The sequence below is a fragment of the Camelus dromedarius genome, chromosome 4 (genome assembly GCF_036321535.1).
Source record: "Camelus dromedarius isolate mCamDro1 chromosome 4, mCamDro1.pat, whole genome shotgun sequence".
Lineage (NCBI taxonomy): Eukaryota > Metazoa > Chordata > Mammalia > Artiodactyla > Camelidae > Camelus > Camelus dromedarius.
Window position 1 is genome coordinate 13441336 of NC_087439.1, and position 22266 is coordinate 13463601.

The 22266-nt window shown below is 36.9% G+C and overlaps 1 pseudogene; it reads left to right on the plus strand.

Annotated features, from left to right (window-relative positions):
* Window positions 1-21143: 21143 nt before the first annotated feature.
* LOC105088591 (dnaJ homolog subfamily A member 1-like) lies at window positions 21144-21737 on the plus strand (annotated as a pseudogene).
* Window positions 21738-22266: the final 529 nt, after the last annotated feature.

Sequence of the window (22266 nt, forward strand, 5' to 3'; positions counted from 1 at the left end):
AGCCATAAGAAGGAATGAAATATTGACACAAGCTACAACATGGATGAACTTCAAAAATGTTACGTTAAGTGAATGAAATCAGACAGAGATCACATATTGTATGATTGCATGCATATAAAATTTTCTGAATGGTTAAATCTATAGAGACAGACTGTAGATTGGCAGTTGCCAGAGACTGGGGGTAGGGATGAATCCAGAGCAACTGCTTTATGGAGTTTCCTTTTGTGGTGAAGAAAATGTTTGGAACTATATAGAAGAGGTAGTTACACAATATTGCAAATGCCCTAAATGCCTCTGCTTTTAATAGAGTAACTTTAACAATGTTAAAATAGACAATTTTGTGTTATATGAATTTCACCTCAATAAAAATAAATTGATTGCTTTGGATTTAACATCTCCCTTTTAAATGTGGAAATTAGGCAGACACAGTAGGAAATGTCAGTCAAAGGTTTGCCCATTGGCTCCACTGCTCTTACCAGATGGAATGTGTTTCACCGTGTTATGGGAGTTTCAGTAGGGAGGGGAAGAACAGGTCATTGTTTAGTGTGAAGGAAAGAATCGCTGGAAAAGCTATTGATCATCTGGGTCTCACATAAACATGGGGAGACTTGGAGCAGGAGAAACTGAGTGAAAACTATGGGAGAGTGTTGACAAAAATAAAGAAACTAGGACTAACTTTGAATTTCTCCATAATTTTAGCTTCTCCTCTTTATAAATGAATAAGAATCTTTATTTATATGTGAGCTTTCCTTAGTAATGAGTTTTCTTGACAATCTATCTGCTGGATTTATTTTCAGGTTCTTTCCCCTGGTGTGTGTATTTAAATAATTTTTAAATAATTTTGAAAGCTTTGTTAGCCTGCTTTACATGAAGGCTTGAGGGGAATGTTTGGCCAGGATTAGAATGAAAGTCAAAATGGCTGGAAGACCCTAGTTTGCGAGGATTTGATGATCCCGTCATGGAAACCATAGCATGTTTTACATGGTCTCCATTTGCTGACATTAGTTCCCTCGTGCTAGTCTTAATATTGAACATGACTTTCTCTTTTTTTGTTTGTTTTTAAATTTTATTCTATTGAGTTATAGTCAGTTTACAATGTTGTGTCAATTTCCAGTGTAGAGCACAATTTTTCAGTTTACATGAACATACCTATATTCTTGTCAAATTCTTTTTCCGCCATGATCTACCACAAGATCCTGTATATATTCCCCTGTGCTATACAGTATAATCTTGTTTATCTATTCTACATATGCCTGCCAGTACCTACAAATTTCAGACTCCCAGTCTGTCCCTTCCCACCCTCCTACACCTGGCAACCACAAGTTTTTATTCTATGTCTATGAGTCTGTTTCTGTTTTATATTTAAGTTTGTTTGTCTTTTTCTTTTCTTTTCTTTTTTAGATTCTACATATAAGTAGTCTCATATGGTATTTTTCTTTCTCTTTATGGCTTATTTCACTTAGAATGACATTCTCCAGGGACATCCATGTTGCTGCAAATGGCGTTATGTTGTCATTTTTATGGCTGAATAGTATTCCAGTGTATAAATATACATCTTCTTTATCCAGTCATCTGTCAATAGACGTTTAGGCTGTTTCCATGTGTTGGCTATTGTAAATAGTGCTGCTGTGAACATTGGGGTGCAGATGTCTTTTTGAAGTAGGGTTCCTTCTGGATATATGCTCAGGAGTGGGATGACTTTCTAATTGGAATTTTCTGGCAGGTAATTCAATCCAGTTGGGAAAGTCTTTTCCCATTTGTTTAAAAGAATAGATTTTTATTAGCATATTTATGGGAAAATGTTTTACATTTTGCAGTATATCAATAAAATGCTATTTAACTTCTAATCATATATTTTATACTGATTCTCATGGTGGGGCAGGAGGGTGGAGTGGTTGTATCAGGGCTGTTCCTACTAATAGAGAACAAGGATAGGGTCATCGTTTTTCATCGTTGTGACAAAATCGACCTTGAGGCAACAATTATTCTGCATGTCATTTCTATTAGCCTTATTTGATGTCAAAGAGATTTCTTCCAAGGTCTGCTGAAGAAAGAAAGAGTCAGATGTCAAAAGCTAAATCTGTTACAGAATTTATAGGGAAAAAAAATGAATGACATCAAGCTAGACTCTTGATGTAAATAGCCTTTGGTGGACAATCTTATTTAGAGTTTAATCGTTTCAGATTTAATGATATATTTCATTTTAATCAATTCTGATAAATAGTAAAGCATAGTAGTCTCATTCCTAAATCTAAAGGAAAATCTTGTGTTGTATTAATTTTGTATTTCTGGAATTTAAAGGAGTGTCTAGCTCATTCCTCAGATTCAGTGGATTAATTAATTAAAAAATGAACCAAACATTGTTCTTTCATTGTTTCCCCATTTCTAGAATAACCCCCCTGATTTTATCTGTTATGGTCACTCAGTCTTCCTTACTCTTCTTCATCTCCTACTATTTGAAATGCATTTTAAGCACATCTGTCAGAAACGGCCATTCATAATTTGATTCACTTTAGCCAACCAACATTATTTTCTCCTACTTTCCAACTTGAACCCTCTCAATTCTACTCAGCTCTCTTCAGTGCTCCATATCATTTGTGCTTTTTCCCATCCTACTTATCCATGGAGAACATTTGTATAAAATATAGGATACTCTGGCCAAATTGAACTTCACATAGAAATGCTATAGTGGAAATAGTTTGTCTGATTGAATGTTCCCTGGGCAATGTACACTTGATTCTAAGACTTAAGTCTTCTCCAGTCCAGTTATCATGAAATAATCATAATTTAAAAGATTACTCTAGCTATTTTTATGTAATGCACATGTACTGACTTTGGTGTCTATGTATTCTCTGTTAGAATAGTGTTCATCAGTATGTTGTCCAAAAATACACATGAGTCTATGTGGATAAAGGAAGTGGCTTTACCTTCCCTCTGGCTAGATTATAAAAAGCTGAACATGTTCTCTTCCAATATGGATGGATGACAGGCACCTAATATAATGCACCATTAATATTTTCCCTTTTTCAATCCCAAGATTTACTGTAGATCTTGAAATTATATCACCTTTTATTTTTACTGTGATATGGACAGTATATTAAAATTACAGAAATTCAAAACAAAAATGTCTGCATTTCCTTCCAAACCTAATTAATATTAATTATCTGATAATCCAGACACCTAGTGTAATTCTGTCTTCTAGGTACATTTGGCTCCTTCATCTTAGAAAATTCCGGATTAATGGAAGCCAATTTTGAGTTCTAGAAACTCCAGACAACTTAACTATACATCGTAATTCTTCATTTCTTCCCCAACTTGCCCCCAAAGAACAATTTATATTATTAAGAAATATTCATCTTCCATATTGGTCATATCTTAATTTCTTTTTCACTTCTTCTGTCACTTATTGTTATAACCTTCAGTTAAATTACTTATTTAAATTGAATAAAAACTACTAAATCACCCACTTTTTCTTTTTATATTTACCACTTCCTTCAACTTGAGCTACAGACTCACTATAGCTGTAAAATGAATCTAATCAGTTGAGTAAAGGAAGAATGTGGCAGAAAATTTATGTCCCCAATTTACTTCTCTTTTTAACTCCCAGCAACAAACATAGTTTGTGTCTTTTTACTAGTAATGTAATTATTATAATTGGGAGATGATAATAAAAGTTAAGGAAACTTAAATTTAAAAATCCATAAGATTTTAACAGCACTATATTCGTTTCAAAGTACTTTCCTATCCAATTCTCACTTCTTTCTCACAATAAACATGGAAGGTAGACAGGGAAGGTATTATTAACCCTGAGGAAGGTGGACTATTGGTTCTGAGAGTAATAGGGAATTAGATGTGACTCAGACATACACAGTGTTCTGCCAAGCAAGCTCAGTGGGTTATGTGAAATCACTGAAGATCTGCTTGCTGGTCTCTTATGATAAATAAATAAATAAATAAATAAATAAATAAATAAATAAATAAATAAATAAATAAATAAATAAATAAATTGTGAGGAAAAAATGTATATTTGTGGAATCAGGAGACAGGATTCCATCTCTATGCATCCATTGAAAATACAATACAAACTAGTCACTTAATGTTTAATTTCTACATTTCAAAGATGATAATGGTCATCACATTGATTACCTGACAGGATATGTGAAAGGTGCCCTGAAAGCCAACAGTTTTCTCCTCCCAAAGCCCATAATTTATAGCAGTGGCTAATTCCTCTAGTGTAAATAAAACCAATAGATAGACATTATTGAAATATAATAAAATAATAAGAGACTGATGGGTTTTGAGTATTCATTACCTTTGTTTAAATGTGTTTTTTTTAACTTTTTAAAAAATTTTTAGAGCAGTAGTAGGTTTACAACCAAATTGAGAGCCAGGTACAGAAATTTCCCATATACCTCTGCCCCCATACCATATGACCTCTCCTATTATCAACATCTCCGACCAGTGTGGTACATTTGTTACCAAAAGTTAACCTGCATTGATGTATCATAATCACACAGAGTCCATAATATCTCAGGACTCACTCTTGGTGTTGTATATTCTATGGGTTTGGACAAATATTTAGAGGTATCTATCCATCATTAAGGTGTCATACAGAGCATTTTCACTGCTTTAAAAATTCTTTGTGCTCTGCTTATTTATCTCTCTTTCCTTAACCCCTGCAAACCACTGATCTTTTTACTGTCTCCATAGTTTTGCATTTTCTAGAGCATCATATAGTTGGAATCATATAGTATGTAGAAAGATTGGTTTCTTTCATGTAATAATATACATTTAAGATTCCTCCATGGCCTTTCACGGTTTGAAAGCTCATTTCTTTTTAGCACTGGATGCACCAGTTTATTTATCTCTTCACCTCATGAAGGGCATCTTAATTGTGTCCAAGTTTTGGCAATTATAAGTAAAGCTGCTATAAACATCCATGTGCAGATTTTTGAGTGGATATAAGTTTTCAACTGTAGTGGGTAAATACCAAGAAGTGTGATTGCTAGATTTTATGATAAGAGTATGTTTGGCTTTGTAAGCAACCACCAAACTGCCTTCCAATTTGGCTGCACCATTTTGCATTCCCACCAACAATGAAAGAGGGTTTTTGTTGTCCCACACGCTCTGTTGCACTTGGTGTTGTGTTATAATGTATTTTTATTCTAAGTTTATACAATTTAACTTTTTATAACAGCGGATTCAACAGTAAACTAGCAAAATTCCTGAAAATTTAATATGTCTCTCACATACCAGTAGTAACAGCCCCACTCCATCCCCTTCCAGAAGACTCGAACTATCTCAGCTTTACTTTGATACTGAGAAACAGAACCATTCTGTCTTGAGTCTGAGATCCCTGCTTTTCTGGAAGCTCCTTTCCGAAGCTCATTCCCTCAAGTGATGTTATAGTCTTCACATTTTCACGTACAATTTGTCCATTCATTTGGCGTGTGTATATGTGTTTTCTGCCACTGATTGTTTTTGTCTTGGAATTTTGGTCAACAGCTCAGAGGATACACAGAGTTTCAGGCAGGCAGTCCAGTCAGTCTCCTCAGATTGCTGACACCCCCTTCTCTTGGATTAATCATGAATAAATCTGAGGTTAAGTGACCAGTCGGAAATCACACGACTGAACTAATGACAGAGCTGGGGCCACATTTAATTCGACTGACTCCTGCATCCTTAGACCAGAGGCTGCAGCCTGCTGCGGGGCTGATGAGAGGCAGAGCCCCGTGGGAGAATGACACATCACTCTTTCTCTCGCCCCTTTCTAATTTGTGGTCTTGCTTTCACGAAAGCGCCTGCTTTGACACCATTTTGGAGTTATTTCCAGCCTCCTGATATCTCTCAGGGCCAAAAGTGTTCCTTTTTGAGGTGAATAATCCATGGTAATGATTTCCAGTAAGTTAGACCGAGATGAAGGATGTTGCTCTAGATTAGCCATATGTGTCCCCTAATAGCTTGAGAAAAGGCCCCAGAGCATCTAAGAAATAAGCACCAGAGAGAAATAAAAAAAAAGGGCACTATGTTGCTAGGATACCTGGTCGGGCACTTGTTTTATTATCAAGTCAGTAAGTGTAAAACAAACAATGACAATTGCTACCTCAAAGAAATACAAAATGCTTGCTAGAAAGTGACAGAAAGAAAAAAAAATGCTCTCCGGAGAAGGAAGACCTTGCTTCTTAACAAACAGTAAGTTTGAAGAAATGTTTGTTCTTTTTACCAAGTCTCTCAGAGGCTTGGGAAACCAGCATCAGTCATGACAACAAGTAATTACAGCAGGAGATGCAAGATCCTGTGCAATTGTTCTCTTGTTATTTCCTTGTTCTTCCTGTATAATCAGGAGACAATGAAGGCTTTTCCAGGCCAATGATCCACTAAGTACCAGGTTCACTTATGTTGTGTCTACACACGACCAGGGCTGCCGATCAATTCAGTCAACCCAACAGAAGAATGAGAGTCCATTAAAACTACTTTTGGAGCCTAGTAAACAAAACTGTTGGTTTGGTTTCCCTGTTCGCTTCACTGAATTTTAATCATCTAACTAAATAAAAATATTTTTAAATTGCCTTTACACACCCAGGATTATAGCTGACAGCATGCAAGTTACACGTGTAATAGAAGACAAGTCTTCCTGCCACAGATCAACGTGTCTTGGGCAGAAGGACTAGTCAGTTAACCCAGTCCTGACACTGGCACCCAAAGAGCAGGATCTGATAAGTTAGATGGGAGCCAAGAAAAACCAGAATAAAGACTTTAAAAACTTCATGACAGTGGTCAGGGTGAAAATAAAAACTGGAAATCCAAATATGTTGTTGAGTCTAAGAGTTGATTCCAGGGGCCTGGAACACGAGATTAAGCTAAAAGGTTAAAAGCTGGTTAATAGAGATGTTGGGATGGACGTGAAGTTCAACAGAAGTAGTGAAAAATAGAACACCATTCTTTATCTCTCTGCACATGAATGGATGCACACATCTTCCTCTCATAGGATTCTGGCTCTCTGACTTGTACATCGGTCAGCTAGGCTTAAAAAAAAAGGGAAGTTCTCTTATGATGGGAAAACAGAGGCTCCTGGAGGAAGCGTCATTAGAAAAGAATATACATTAAATGCCAGGTAATTCAGTGCAAATATTTAAGTTGTTGGGAGAAAGTGAAGATCAGTTAAGGCTGGTAGTGATAGGTTCCCAGAGAAATAGCATATTGAGCTTGGTTTTTTCACAGCTAAAGAATTTACACTCGTGAAGAGAGGAATGGAGGACTTTCTAGAAATGTCTATTTTTAAAACCATAGTTTTGCTGTGATAGAGATAACATTTTTTAAAATCTGTAATAGTAGATTTTTTTTTCTTGCAAAAGCAAGCCCCAACCAAACCCTAAAAATTTCATATCTTTTTTTTTTTTTTTTTACCACTCGTCCCCTAGGACTTCATTCTTGATTTGAAGGGACGGTACTGAGTACTGAGAGGAAAATTCCACTGCCAAACTCCTTCAGGCTTGCTGTTGTCAACTGAATTATTAGCTTAAAGAAAACCACAGTATCTTTTTCTTCATTAATTCATAGACAGCAACATTCTACAGGCCTGTCGGCTATGACTATTTTTTTTTCCTGGCTTGACCTAATAATGTCCGTGTTTAACTCTTCTTTTTACTATATTCACAAAATTTCAAGCACTTTGAAGATGCACGATTTTGAAAAAAAAAAAAAATGGCAAGCTATGAGATCATGATGCCAACGACAGGTTAAAGCATCGAAGTAGTTTGCAAAACTTCTAAACCTGATCTCTCTCAAATGTTTCCTTGATATACAGTTCTTAGATGAAAGGGATTGTGGGCAAAATTCCACCCTGGGGAATGTTGACGTTTTCCCTAGACCCGGTCTACAGTATCAATAATGGTTTATCTTCCTTGGCTCCTTATGGACTTTTAGTGGCTAGTTGCCCATTGCCTATAGGAAGACATTCTATTTTCTTGACAATGCACACCACGTTTTTTTTTTTTTTCTTTATCATCTGTTTAGTGTACAGTTCAGTGCATTCACAAAGCTTTGCAACGGATTTCCAGACTGTTTTTCATCTTGCAAAATGAAAACTCCATGCCCATTGAAAAATGACTCCTCATTTCCTCCTCTTTCTGACCCCTGGCAGTCACCATTCCACTTTTTGTCTCTATGCATTTGACTACTCTAGGTACCTCGTATGAGTGGAATCATACAGTATTTATCTTTTCATGACGGACTTATTTCACTGAGCATAATATCCTTGAGGTCCATCCTTGTTGTAACACGTGTCAGAGTTTCCTCAGTTTTAAGGCTAAGTAAGATTCTATTGTTTGTATATATCACATTTTGTTTGTCCATATATCTGTCAATGGACACTTAGGTTGCTTCTACATTTTGGCTCTTGTGAATAATGCTTCTATGAACATTGGTACAAATACATCTTAGAAATCCATGCTTTAGATTATTTGGACTATAAACCAAAGGGGATCCGGGTATGCCACTTTGGCATAAGGGTTATTTTGATTAAGGTCATTGAAAATCAGTAGATGCAGGAAAAATTCTCTGTCTTCCTTTTTTTCGCCTAAAGTAGGACAAGCTTCCCCTTGTGAAGGTGGCTTAAATTTCCCCTGTGAAAGCATCCCCCTTTCCCATATCAGGAAGAGGACAAAGTCAGAGTCGGCACCAAGATGAGTCTAACATCTTCTTTGAGCCTCACTATTTTTCTATGAACATCCATGCATGTAAAATATTAATATAAATTGCATGCCTTTCCTCCTGTTAATCTGTCTTCTTTTAGTTTAACTTGCAGGTCCCCAAACACTAAATCTAAAAGGGCACAGGGAAAGTTTATCATCTCCAATAATGCTTAGAAGTAGACTTGCTGGATCATATAATGATTCTATTTTTAATTTTTTCAGGATCAGCCATACCGTTTTCCACAGTGGCTACACCATTTCACATTCCCACCAACAATGCACAAGAGTTTCAAATTCTCCACATCCTCATACTTTAAAAGTAAATAACACCTATTATTCTTCTTCTGGTAGCTATCCAAATGAGTGTAACACAATATCTCATTGTGATTTGCATTTGATTTGATTTGTTTTCAGCACTTCTCATGTGCTCCTTGCATCTGCGTACCTTCTGCGGAGAAATGTCTATTCAAATCGTTTGGTTTTTTTTATGTCATTTTGGTTTTTTTTTTTGTTGAGTTGTAACAGTTCTTCGTGTATTCTAGCTATTAACCTTTAATCAGATACATGATTTGCAAACATTTTCTCCCGTTCTGTGAGTTGCCTTTTCATTCTGTTGATTGTTTCCTCTGATCCAGAAAATGAAAATTTTTAAATTGTCCTAATAATGCAGATAAACAGTTTCATTTTATGATAACTATTGTCCAAAAATATTCACCAAGGAATCTGGGTGCTTCCCCTTAATTTTACCACTCACTTCGGGCCATACCCCAGGGGGAACTGAGCCACTAGCATCCCCTTCTCCACATCTTACCCTGCACAGTTTACACTGCGGGAGGAAAATCCTGCTGACCCAACCCTACCTCCAGAACCTTCCTAAATACTCGTTAAGGACAGCCTGTCAAAGAAAACTACAGGCTAATACCCTTATTAGTTAATTAGCAGTTACTCCGTAGTGACTCTTTTCAGTCTCCTTTTTTCAGCTTGACTTGACTGCAGGTTTTCAGTGATGTCTGTTTTGGCCTCTGATTATACATTGTTTAATTTTTGTGTCCCAATCCTGCATGAGATTATGGCTGACAGTGTGTCGCTGCTGGTCTCACAGCTGTCTGGTATACTAACATCTGCTCCAAACTTCAAAGCTCAGCGACATTTCCTCGCTTGTAAATGAGGATTATAATAATCATGATTTTTTAAAGCGTTTGATTGTTTTTGTTGTTGTCAAGATTAATAGATTTATTGTATGCAAAGTATTCAGGAACTTTCCTTTAAAAAAAGCATAAATATTTTCTACTGCTGATGCTTCTAAAACACAATCCATGTTATAACCTCCGAACTTATCTCTTTCTTTGGACTTTCTTTGGATCTCGCTAAACAGTTACATCCTGTATTTCTGGTACTACTGTTTATTTAGCATTTTCATTGGCCTCAGGCTGTCTAGCTCTAATATAAGTCTTCCTGTTATGTAAAAAAAATAAAAATTAAAAAATAATACCACTGACCAAGAAATCCTGCTTGATCCACAGTTTGCTGAATTTATAATTTATTTCCAGTTGAATGCCACCTTAATTGATATAAGAAACAAAGTGCAACTTTAATAATAGATAGATAAGTGTCTGTATCAAATGTAGAACACTTGAAGCAAACAGATTATTGAAAGTAGCCTAGTCTACAAGATCTGGGGAAGCCTCTTATGTCCGACTTCTTCTGCCCTTAATCTGAGCTATGTGTATCTATGGTGATGTCTCTGGTTTGAATTGTCCACCCAGAGGAAAGCGAACACGTGGCACAGAACAAAACAATGCCTAGACTCTACCACTAGGGCATGAGTAGCTTAGTCTTCTTGTCAGTGGGTCAAAAAATAAGAGGAATAACAAGCCTGGATATGGCCAGGGATGCTAGCCAAGAGAAAACAAGAGATAGAAGGGAATTCCCCACACCTGAAACTTGACCACAGTCTCTGGCCGCTTGTGTGATACTTACATGATATTCTTACAGTGTTTGTCTTTCTCTCTCTGGTTTGTTGCATTTAGCATGATGCTGGTTCCTAGGTGGTGGGATGTGGGAAAAATAGGAAGATGTTGATCAAAGTGAAACTGAGCAGGATCCTGTGAGGCCCTCCCAGGTACAAAAGTCCTTCTGTGCCCCCCATCTCTTGTTTGTAAAAAGTCTGTAGTCTCCCAAGGCCTCCCTTGAGTCACAACAAGTTCAAGTTGTTCATGATTAGGACAGTAGATCACAAAATCTTTAGTTCCTCCCTGAAGGACATGACAGTGTCTGTCTCACATTCCTGAGTCATTTTGCAGATACTAAAATGACCACTTAGAGAGAAAAGCTAACTGCATGATGACCAGACTGTAGCCCTGACGTAAGCTACCCCGTCTTGAGTCTACAAGTTACATAACTTCAAGAACTGGCCTCAAGGAAATGGGAATAGATTGACCCTGGAGTTGAAGATTGATGATGCTTAAAGCAATCAAGATGATGCTGACCAGACCACCACATGACCAGTTTCAAGGTGACTGATGGAACTAACTGGCTGTTCTGCATATAGCCCTCATGTACACACCCTTTAAACTATCCTTTAAAAGCTCTTGTCCCCCATTGGCAACTGAGAGATGGTTTTAGCAATGCTAATCCTCTGTCTCTCCAGGTTGCCAGCTTCCTCAATAAAGCATCTTTTGTTTTTCACCAACCCTCCTCTCTTGAATGTTGACTTTTGAGCAAAGAGCAGTCAAACTTCAATTCAATTGTGGCTCTGGCTGGTGACAATTTGGTACAAAATTCCAGTTATAAGATAGATACGTTCTGAGGATCTAATGGACAGCATGGTGACTATAGTTAATACTTCATACACTTGAAATTTGCTAAGAGAGTAGATCTTAAAGATTCTCACCACCCACACATAAACACACACACCAGGTAATTATATGAGCTTATGGATGTGTAATTAAGTTGATTGTGGTAATTATTTCACGAGGTATACATGTATCAAATCATCACATTGCATACATTAAATATATATAATTTATTTGTCAATTATAACTCAATAAAGTAGGGGGGAAAGTCAATAATCATCTTCTTTGGGAAGCTTTCAATACACCCTCTTCTACCTTTATTTCTACCAAAAATCTTGGGTAGATCCATGTCTTTTTATTCCTATAGAACCTAGGATGTGCCTCCATCCCAGCTGACATCATATTATTTTGGAATAATTGTGATTATTTACCTGCTCACGTGTTATGCTGGAAAATAAGTCACTTTGGTGAAGGCATTTTGTCTTTTGAATTTGGGTGTCCCTTATCCTATCACAGTGCTTGTCATGTGAGAACATGTGTAATAGTAAGTGGTCAAAAGAATGAATTATTCACTCTTGTACTATTTTTCATTTCAGAAAACATATTAACACACATTATTCCCTGATACTATGAGAAAAAAATCATAAAGTAAGACTACCAAACTTACAGATGCAGACAGGACATTTGAAATTTCCCTTCCCTCTGTGAAGCCTTAAACGTCTATGAACATCTCTGTTTCAAGGATATACTTTAAGACTATTCACTTTTAATTTTATGTTAGAAGGAAATAGTACAACTTAAATTAACTCTTCACTTGAATCATATTTAGATCCAATACTTTGGAATTCTGTTTCTAACCCTATGACTATGTTACCTGCTTCCAAATATTCACTTAGCCCTCAAAAATACTCTAAAGCTGGTATTTTCAAGGATAGAATATTTTTTGAAGTTTGTATAAACTATTTTGAAGCACCTACCACACAATAAAAAAAAAAAAAGCCTGCAACATTTTTGTTGAATATAATTAAGATCAAATTCAGATGAAACAGTTAGTTTGAATTTCCTGGTTTCCATTTGACAAGTGTGAAAACTGAAACATAGGGAAGTTATTTAACTGGCCATGTTTTTCACAGCTACTTATCTCATTTCCAGTTTAATATCCTTCTTAATCAACTCCAAAATTACATTTATGAACTATAATGCCCCACATAGCAAAAGTGAAGATGCGTAGAACTTTATTTTTCCCTTTATGACTTTTCATCATAACACCATTCTTCTGAGAGTTGCTTGAGGGGTATTTCCAATAACTGTTTCCCAAATTTCTCCTTTTCTTTTGCTTTCCTTCTTTTAATTTGTATTTTATATCCCTCCAACCTAAAGTTAAAAAACAATAAGCCCAGAAAAAAAAATCACTCCACTTTTCTCTCTATCGCTCTAGCATAAAATTAAATAAAAAGTAGTTTAGAGAAAATATACCACAAGTCCCATATGAGTTCTTTCTGAAGTGATGTCAGTTTTCAACTTACCTCTCTTCTGGGATTCAGGGTAATTTACTTTGAAAGAAAGACTGTCCTGATGTCTTGGTCCCCATGCTGGGTTTTTTGTTTGTTTGTTTGTTTTTGGACTTGAAATGCTCTGGGACCTTTTATCAACTGAGCTTAAAATGAGTCCTCTTAGAGACCTGTTTTGCAGCTTTATAAAAGTTCACCCTTTCCCCTGAAGTATCACAAATATTTATCAGTTGAAGCTGTGAAAAGCATATAGTGCTGTTACTTCCTGTGAAAATTATGTTCCCCCAACAATTGCCTTGCTGCAAATATATTTCGGCTAGTGCCGTGGTTGCTGAACATTGAAATTAAAAAGCAACTTCCCAAATCGTAACATTCATTCCTGCTTTTCCCTTTGCCAGGGAACTCACTGCAAAGAACTAAATAGAGTAAGAACTGAGAAATAAATGAAAAAAAAAAAAAAAACCAACCAAAAAAAGGCTATCATGCATCTCTGAGTTTCCAGTCCCTGGTGACCCTAATCCATCCAAATCACACAAGTAACCAGTTGAATCCACCATGAATAATCATGAGGTTTTTTTTTTTTTTTTTGATGGGATTTGTTACCAACTTGGTGTTCTTTTGGTATCTAGGATCAGGTATTATTCATTTTATATCTGGTACTTAGTTTCTCTATGGCAGACAGTAGGTGAAACTAAATGATCATTTGGTATCAGAAAGATGATATGAGGCAATCTTAGATACTCTGTCTATGTTAATTTAAAATCTGCTTATTACACGGGGTGGGTATAGCTGAGTGGTAGAGTGCATGCTTAGCGTACACGAGGTCCTGGGTTCTATCTCCAGTACCTCAGTTTAAAAAAAAATCTGTTCATTTCTTAGTGTTTTGTTGTTGTTATTGGTGGTAGTAGGGGTAACAAAAGCCTATTTAACACTTTACAAAAAACAGACCACAGTATAGAATCATACAGGCATTGTACCACCTTCAGGGTCAGAGATCTAGTAATTATTAGAAACCAAAACCAAAATAGCTACACTCTAGCATCCCTTTCTCTGGTTTGTGCAGCCCATCATTTTCACTCCTCCCCCGACATCTCTTCAGTGTTCTCTCCCTACCACTCCATGGTCTTTCTTCTCCAGACACAGAGTAGAAGATGCCCACCAAAAGCTGACCTATATCTCAGCTCAAACTATGAAGACAGACTCAATAGGCTTTCTGAATCCCAGTTTCTAATATTTGAGACAAATTACCTTCTGAAAATCAAATGCTCCAATCAGCCTGTCAGTAGGAGATCAAGGGATTGGAGCCCCAATGTGGCTGCAATGTATGTATGTAATAGTGATCCACAACATGTACCTGTGACAATAATCCCATGAAATTTTGGAAATATTATGGATTGAAAGTAAAAATTAATGGAAAAATCTTCCTTTGACACATTTTTAAGAGTTGCCACTTCAGGTGATTCTGTCTTTTGTTCAAGGGCTGCTTTGGTGATAGAAATGTTGATTCACTGGCTCCGTGAGCTTTGTGATATTTGAGCAGCATGAGTTGAAAGTGAGACTCTTCAAGGGAAACTAGAATCTTCTATGTTTTCTAGCCCGTCTCTGTGACAAGCCCAGGGAAGCACATACATCAGCCTTGTTACTTTGCCCCATTAAACACTTGAAAGCCTGTTGGTCTTTGGCTTTTAATCTCAAGTAATTATCACTTAGGAGTACTGGGGACCTCAGGACACCAATCTTAATTAGTCATTTAGAGGGCAATTCCCTGCAGCTAATGAAAAATGAGAAGAGAACCAACTGAGCAATAGAAATATTAAAGGCAGTGCCTTTATTTTCACCTCTCTGTCACCATACTGAAATACCAAGTGACATATTTTTGTTCTTCTTTGAAATATCCAATATTTGATTCAGTCAAACTGAACAGCCAATCCCGTCAGTAATGAATGGGATGTGTTAATATCACAGACTAAAAAATGAGCAAAGATTAAATGATTCCACTTATATCTGCACTAGTTGTTCTTAACAATATTCTTAAAAATGGTTAAGTGGTCAATATGATTGCTGACATCAAGAGATATCATCATTGGAGATAATAGGACCAACAATTGTATTAGGCATTGGAATAAACAGGACAATAAACAACCCATGTGCCTTACATGTCAGGCTAGTCCTGGCTCTGCTGCAAAAACAATCAACCCCTATATCTTGAAGCCTCAACACAACGAATTTTTACTTCTTGTCCATGTGACAGTCATTCATGAGGGAATTATACTCAATGGCTCTTCTCCAAAGGGTGATTCCCTGGTCCAGACAGTTTGTACTTTATCATGAAATCATCTGAAACACATGGCTTTTAGGATCATGGTGGAAGAAGAAGAGTATTGTATGGATAATTTTTGAGGCTGGGGGTGGAAGTAGTCTACAATTTCCTTCTTCCATCTATTCCTGGCCTGAATTTAGTCATATGTCTCTCCATCTTGATGCAGGGAATGTAGTCTGCGTGCATGCTCAAGAAGAGGGAAAGTTGGGGTAAACTTACTGTTATCTCTGCCTCACTCATCAACAAGATATTGGATGGTTGAATAAAAAAAAATACTTTTGAGAAAGGGTATTAATTTTCACCATTTAAACATGGGCTCTTAGGATGGTAGAGTTCAGAATCTAATACCTTCATATTTCATAAAAGAGAAGAAACTTAGAAAGATAGTGTCAGCTCCATGAGATCAAGGCATTTACTGTCTGATTCATCACAGGAACCCTAGTATTTATAATACTACTTGTTACATGATGCTTGATAAATATTTCCTAAATGGATGAAGATATATAATAGATACCAAGCTTCTCTTATTTGGCATTATACTCTAACCCTTAAAGTATAGTTGACTTTCAATATTTGGGGGGGGTGTGATTTTATGAAGTCATTTTAATTTTTCTTAATTTTTTCATTGCAAAAACTACGTGACTGGATAAGGGGGTTGTTTCTGCTGCTTGAATACCTACTTTACTAAGAAAAAAAATAATTACATACATGTAATCCCAATTGATTGAGCACCTTGTATATGCTCTACACTGTTCTGGGTGCAGTGAACAACACAGGCAGAATATTTTTTCTCATGGAGTTTATATTCCATTATAAGTACAGAAAAAAATTAGTTAGTCCATAAATTTTATTATATGATCACCCTGCTAAATCTGGATGAATATCCACTCAAAATTTAGTTGAGATGTTGGGACCACTGATGCCCCCCCCACACACACACACATACATACATAAAGAGGCTGTGAAAATGTCTATTACATGATTGAGGTCTCTAAGGAGAGAACAGGAAGACTCAAGCAGGTCTTTAATGCCTTGAGAGAGCAAGGAAAAGAAATGGCCCAGGGCTTTTATGTGGTTAGCGGTTGGGGCTGGACGAGAGTGCCTACCTGTGGGCAAGGACTTGCATACTTTGAATCTCCTGCCAGTGCCAACAGGGATCACCAGGCTTTCTTACCATTACCCAGATGTGGGGAACAAAAGAAAAAAAGGCAATGAGGTTTTAAAGCTGTCAGCAGTCAAATATCAAAAAAGTGGGGCTAGACGCCTCATGCCATTTGCATTATATTGTGGATGTCCATAGGAGAAAATGTAGTGAGTCGGGGTAATCAGTTTTGACACGGTTGCAAATTCTGATAGGGTGACCGGAGAAGTTCTCACTAGTGTCTCATAAATGCCATTTCCTAGTTTCCTGGGCACATCACATCCCCACATTCTCAATGCAAAGCCATCAAACATTAGTGAAGTGGTATCTCAGGGACCAACTTAAATGCTGTCGTGGACCAAAAAGCAGTTGGGAACGGTAGTTCTTGTTGAGCTTACTAACTCCAACTTTGGAATTGATTAACTTTTTCAAGGCAACAGATCTCTCAAGAAATCCAATTTTCGAGAACCCTTTAGAGTTTTTTAAAAGAGCAGTCTTGACGGCCTTCTCTAAGTTAGCTCACAGTTATCTTTGGCTTAGTCAATAACGCTATCGCCATCCCCAGAACACTCTCTTGTTCCAAGGTCAATTCCCAACTCTACTGACCTTCCCACAGAATTGCACCTCTCAGTCCATCATTGCTCCTGTGAGAATCCAAACACCAGCATACAGAGTAGAGCTCAGACATCCATCCACAGGGATGGGCTATATATGTAAACTGAGGCCCAAGAATTGTCCTAGGTATTACACAATTATACGAAATTAATTACAATTAATGTAATCAGCAAATAATAAAAATAATATACACATAGGGCATACTGTATGCCAACTGTACTAGTTTTATTGTTGCTGTAATAAATCTTCACAGATTTAGAGGCTTAACACAACACACATGTATTATATTACTGTTCTGGAGGTCAGATGTTCAAAATGGGTCAGAAAGTCTGTTCTCCCTTCTGGAAGTTTTAGGAGAGAATTCATGTCCTTACTCATTCTCATTACTGACAGAGTTTACTTCCTTGTGGTTGTAGGAATGAAGTCTATTCCTTGCCGGCTGTCACCTAAGGGATTCCCAGTCTCTAGAGATTGGCCCCATCCCTTGGTTCAGGACCCTTCATCCAATGTAAAGCCAGCAATGGTGGGTTGGATCGCTCTCTCATTTGGAGTTCTCTTGCCTTTTCTTCCAAGGTCTCTGTTTTTATGGAATTTTGTGATTGTATTGGGCCCATCTGGAAAATCCATAATAATCTCCCCATCTCAGGTCTATAGCCTTAATTGCATCTTCAAAGTCCGCTTTGCTGTGTAAAGTATTCACGGATTTGGTTCATAAGCATGTGACATTTTTGTGGAGCCACTATTCTGCCTGCCACAGCAGCTATTATAAAGTCCAGTACAAATTGTGCAAGGGCTTTGAAGTCTTCCTCCATGATCAATTATCAGACACTTTGTAATTTATTATTATTGCCATTGTTTGAAAAGTTGATAAGTAAATTTGGAAGAAAAAACTCGTAAGAGTATTTTTAGTAGCTATGATAGAGCAAAACTGGGATAGACTCTGTGGCGATGTATTTGATAACACACCAGATTTCTGGATGAAAACTGACTCAATACTCATGATTTACATGATTTGGGGATTAACAGACACACATTGCTACTATAAAGTAAACAACAAGGACCTAGTGCACAGCTGAATCATTTTGCTGTACACCTGAAACTAATATTGTAAATCAGCTACACTTCAATTAAAAAATAATCATGATTTACAAAATGGGCAATACTTAAAGAATTTGAAATCATACACAGTAAGTGACTTTTTTTTGTCATGTGCAGAAATTGGGCTGAAGAGAAGAAATGAGTGAGCTCTCTTAGTCACAGTATTATTAACTTTAAATCTGTTACCCCATAGATGAGGGGCTACAAGAAAAATAATCTTCACTTACACTTATACTATTATTTATTCTTCAAAACCCAGTCACTTATATTGTCACAGTTTCTTCTTCCCACACCACTCACCCCCAAAAAAGAGATGTACGTTAGGCAAAAACAACCGTTTTCTCTTTCTTTTTTTTTTTTTTCTCTTTATGATGAGAACTTTTAGGATCTACACTTTTGGGAACTCTCAAATATAATTTACAGCCTTGTTAACTATAGACACATGCTGTATGTTACATTCCTAGCAACAATTATCTTCTTAAAAAAGGGAAAGATGAATTGATTTTAATTCAAATTAGATACATTATTATTTACTGACTTTATATATGAGGGACCGAAGCAAAGAGATATTAAATAACTTCACTAAGATGATGCCGTTAGAAGAAGGCATGGATAGAACTTGAACTCTGTCAGTCCAGTCTCCTAACCAGCAAGCTCTATGCTGGTCCCTAGTCAAATTTTCATCCCCAAGAGCAATAGTTCCTAGCACCAGTCTTCTTTTATTTCTTTCACCCCTTTGTAGACACGTAATAAGGAAACATGGATACATCACTCATCCAGTGACCAGCCATGTCCTGCCAGATTGCTGTTACATCAGGCATGTAAAGATAAGTGAGTCTTACCACATAAGTTACATCTCTTACCTTTCCTCCAGCGGTTAGCATCTTTAGTGTAGATTTCTTCCCCAGAAGAGCGGTATAGAGTCCCTGCAAGAACAATATACATGTTACTTTGTAACCACAGTGGGTCGCCTGACAACAAATCTTGAAGGGCCATACGGCGGTAAAATCCTTCAAAGTATACACAGACTGTAAAAACAGATTTAGGAGTGTATTCCTCCACCAATATGCCAGCCTTGACATGAATAACTGTCATTAGCATTAAAAAGAATTTCCAGGTTAAATCTCCCAGGAGAAAAGAGCCAAAGCCTGTCATCCATCTCACAGACATACTAAATTATTTCTTACGGAGCACGTGGAATTGCCCAAATCAAACACCCAAATAGAGGCAGTAGAGTTTTAGTGGTGATGGTTCTTAAGGAGGGGCGGGAGCTGTTCACAGCCATTTAACAAATTAATGGTCCAATATAACCAGAATCTCTTTCTTCCCTTTAAACTAGAATACTGTCAATTATGCCCTCAGTGGCATGCAAAGTAGCTGGAGGACACTTGAGTGCAGCACCTGAGTCATCAGGAAGATAGTTTCAGACTTACCAGCTGCCACAAGCGGGAAGCAGCTTATTTTGTAGAATATACAGTTTTATTGTTCATATTTTTCTCAGATAAAGAATGTTAAACCTGGCATTTCTCCTTGTCTCTGCTATTTCTCTTGTAGTCAACTTGACACAAATCAGACCCTGTTAAAGCCAAGCAGGCTGCTGACACTTTCAGACTGCAGACCAGGTGCCTGTGAAAATAAGACGGCTTTCAACATTCTATGAATTTGACGTCCTCGATAAAAGGATGGTTGTTAAAGTTTCATTTAAAAAAATAATAAATCTGTAAAACTGACAGAATACAATTCAAACATGCTTGATGAAACTTAGAGAAAAATAATTCTTTTGCTCTAGGATCATTATTTCCTAAGACTCTGCCTTCTACTATCAGATTACAACATTTTTTTTTTCTCCTTTCCTTTTTTGCTTTTTCTATTCACTGTGATGGGGGTAATTATATCTTCTCCCAATAGCATGAGTTGGGCTTGCCCCCGATCCCTTACTCGGCTCAGCTGCCTGTATTTGACGGAAGTCCTGCATCAGAATATAAGAATGATATTCAAGGATTCTATGTATTCAATGATTAGGAATCAGTTGCCCCTCCCCACCCCCAATTCAGATCTACAATATTCTTTAACTTCCCTAAATATTTTCATAAAATGAAAATTACTATAAATCTTTCACTGACTTTATTATCAACATGGTAAGATTAGACTCAAAGAAGATTTGGTTTATAGTGGTTTAAATGATAGGCAGATTCTGTCAGCTTCATGGTACCATGACCTTCATCTCTACAACTCCTTACTGTAACATTATGGTAACAAGGTGACTTCCTCAGTTCTAAGCATCCTTTCCCCATCTAAGACAGGAAGAAGGGGGTGATGACAAGGTTGTAGTCAAGAAAGCAAAGTATTATCCATTTAAATCTTAGATGACTTAAACCTTTTCTTATATGCTCAAACTGGATGCCCTAGCTACACAGAGTTGTAAGGTAGACTAGAAAGACAGAGTTTTAGATTTCAAACCTCTATAGTTAAAGGCAGCAGAGGGACAAAACAAGGGGGGCTGGAAATGGACTTTGGGAAGCCAATCACAGTAACTGCTTGGAGTATGACTTTGTTTTGTTTATATTAAAGCTGTTTCTTCCAATACTTAAAAACTCATTTACATATCCAGAGATTTTCATGAAATAACTTTGATTTTTGCTGTGCATACATTCCTTTCAGCTTTTGAATAAATCTCATTTTTTTTTTGCCAATTTCCTAAATGATTAATCTTACTTTTGTTAGCTTGAGTTTATATAAAGATATACCATCTTTTTTGTAATTGACTTCTGAACTCTACCGCTCTCTTAAATCTACTCATGGGGGATAGACTGGATAAAAGATAAAATCTGATAAAAAATTTCAGATTTATTTTTCCTTTGGATATAGCTTTTCAAAGTCGGCCTAAACACTTTATTCAATCCTTTAAGGTATCTGAAATAATTGACTGTGGGAAATACCACAGTAGAGAATTGATGCATATCTAAAATTCTAGAGGTTTGTATAGACAAAAGCATGAAAAATAGCCAGACAATAACATTCCACGGTGAAGAAGACCAAGAACCAGGACCACAGCCAGAAAATATTACCATTGTTTTGGGTCAGAAGGAGTATACTGTTTTCACTTGACCAGGAGAAGACTATAACATGTGTGTGGACATATAGCTCATTGAGACATTGTGTGGCTACTAAAAGCCAATATCTACTCTGGACAACCCAACCATAGTCATCACTTCTCATCCAGATTGTCAAGCGTGGAGATAGCCAGTGTGTGCTAAATGAAGACATGTCCATTTATTGGAGACCATATGAAAAGGGTCACCTCATCATCGAATGTAAGGTAGGCTTTCCTGAGAATGGCTTTCTCTCCCCTGATAGACCCTCTTTGCTGGAAAAAGTGCTATCTGAGACAAAGGAAGTAGAAGAGACTGATGAAATGGACCAGACAGAACTAGGGGACTTTGATCCAAATTAGGAAAGATGGTCCCATTTCAATGGAGAAGCACATGAGGATGACAAACATGGTGTGCTCAGTGCCAGATCTCAGTGGGGCCAGTGAATAACACTCATTGCTATAGTGAATGAAGGAAGGGCTAGAATCCTAATATGCTCACTGCTTACTATTGTTTTTGTTTTAATATTCAACCATAGTAGTCTTTTGAAAGTTAAATAAAGAATAAACTCAAATATAAAAGCTATAATAAATAAGTTAATCACTCCTTAAATTGAGACCTTTTTAGATTTGCCTTATTTCTTAACTCACTAAATAAGAAAATCCTCAACTTTCTTTTTTACCCAACTCATCATGAACAGAATAGTTTCTCCACTTATCTGATTCACCTCGAACTCACTGTGTGGCACGATGAGTTCTATAATGCCCCCCTCTCCTTTCCTACCCCAAAAAGGAAAAAAAAATCTATAATCCCTGGAACCTATAAATACATTACATTATCTGGCAAAAGGGACTTTGCAGGTGTAATTAAGATTAAGGACCCTGGGCTGGGGAAATTATTGTGAGTTATCCAGGTGGGTCCAAACTAATTAGATAAATTCTTAAAAGTGGAGAAACATTACCAGCTGTAGTTAGTCAAAATTATGAGGACTGCAAAAGGAT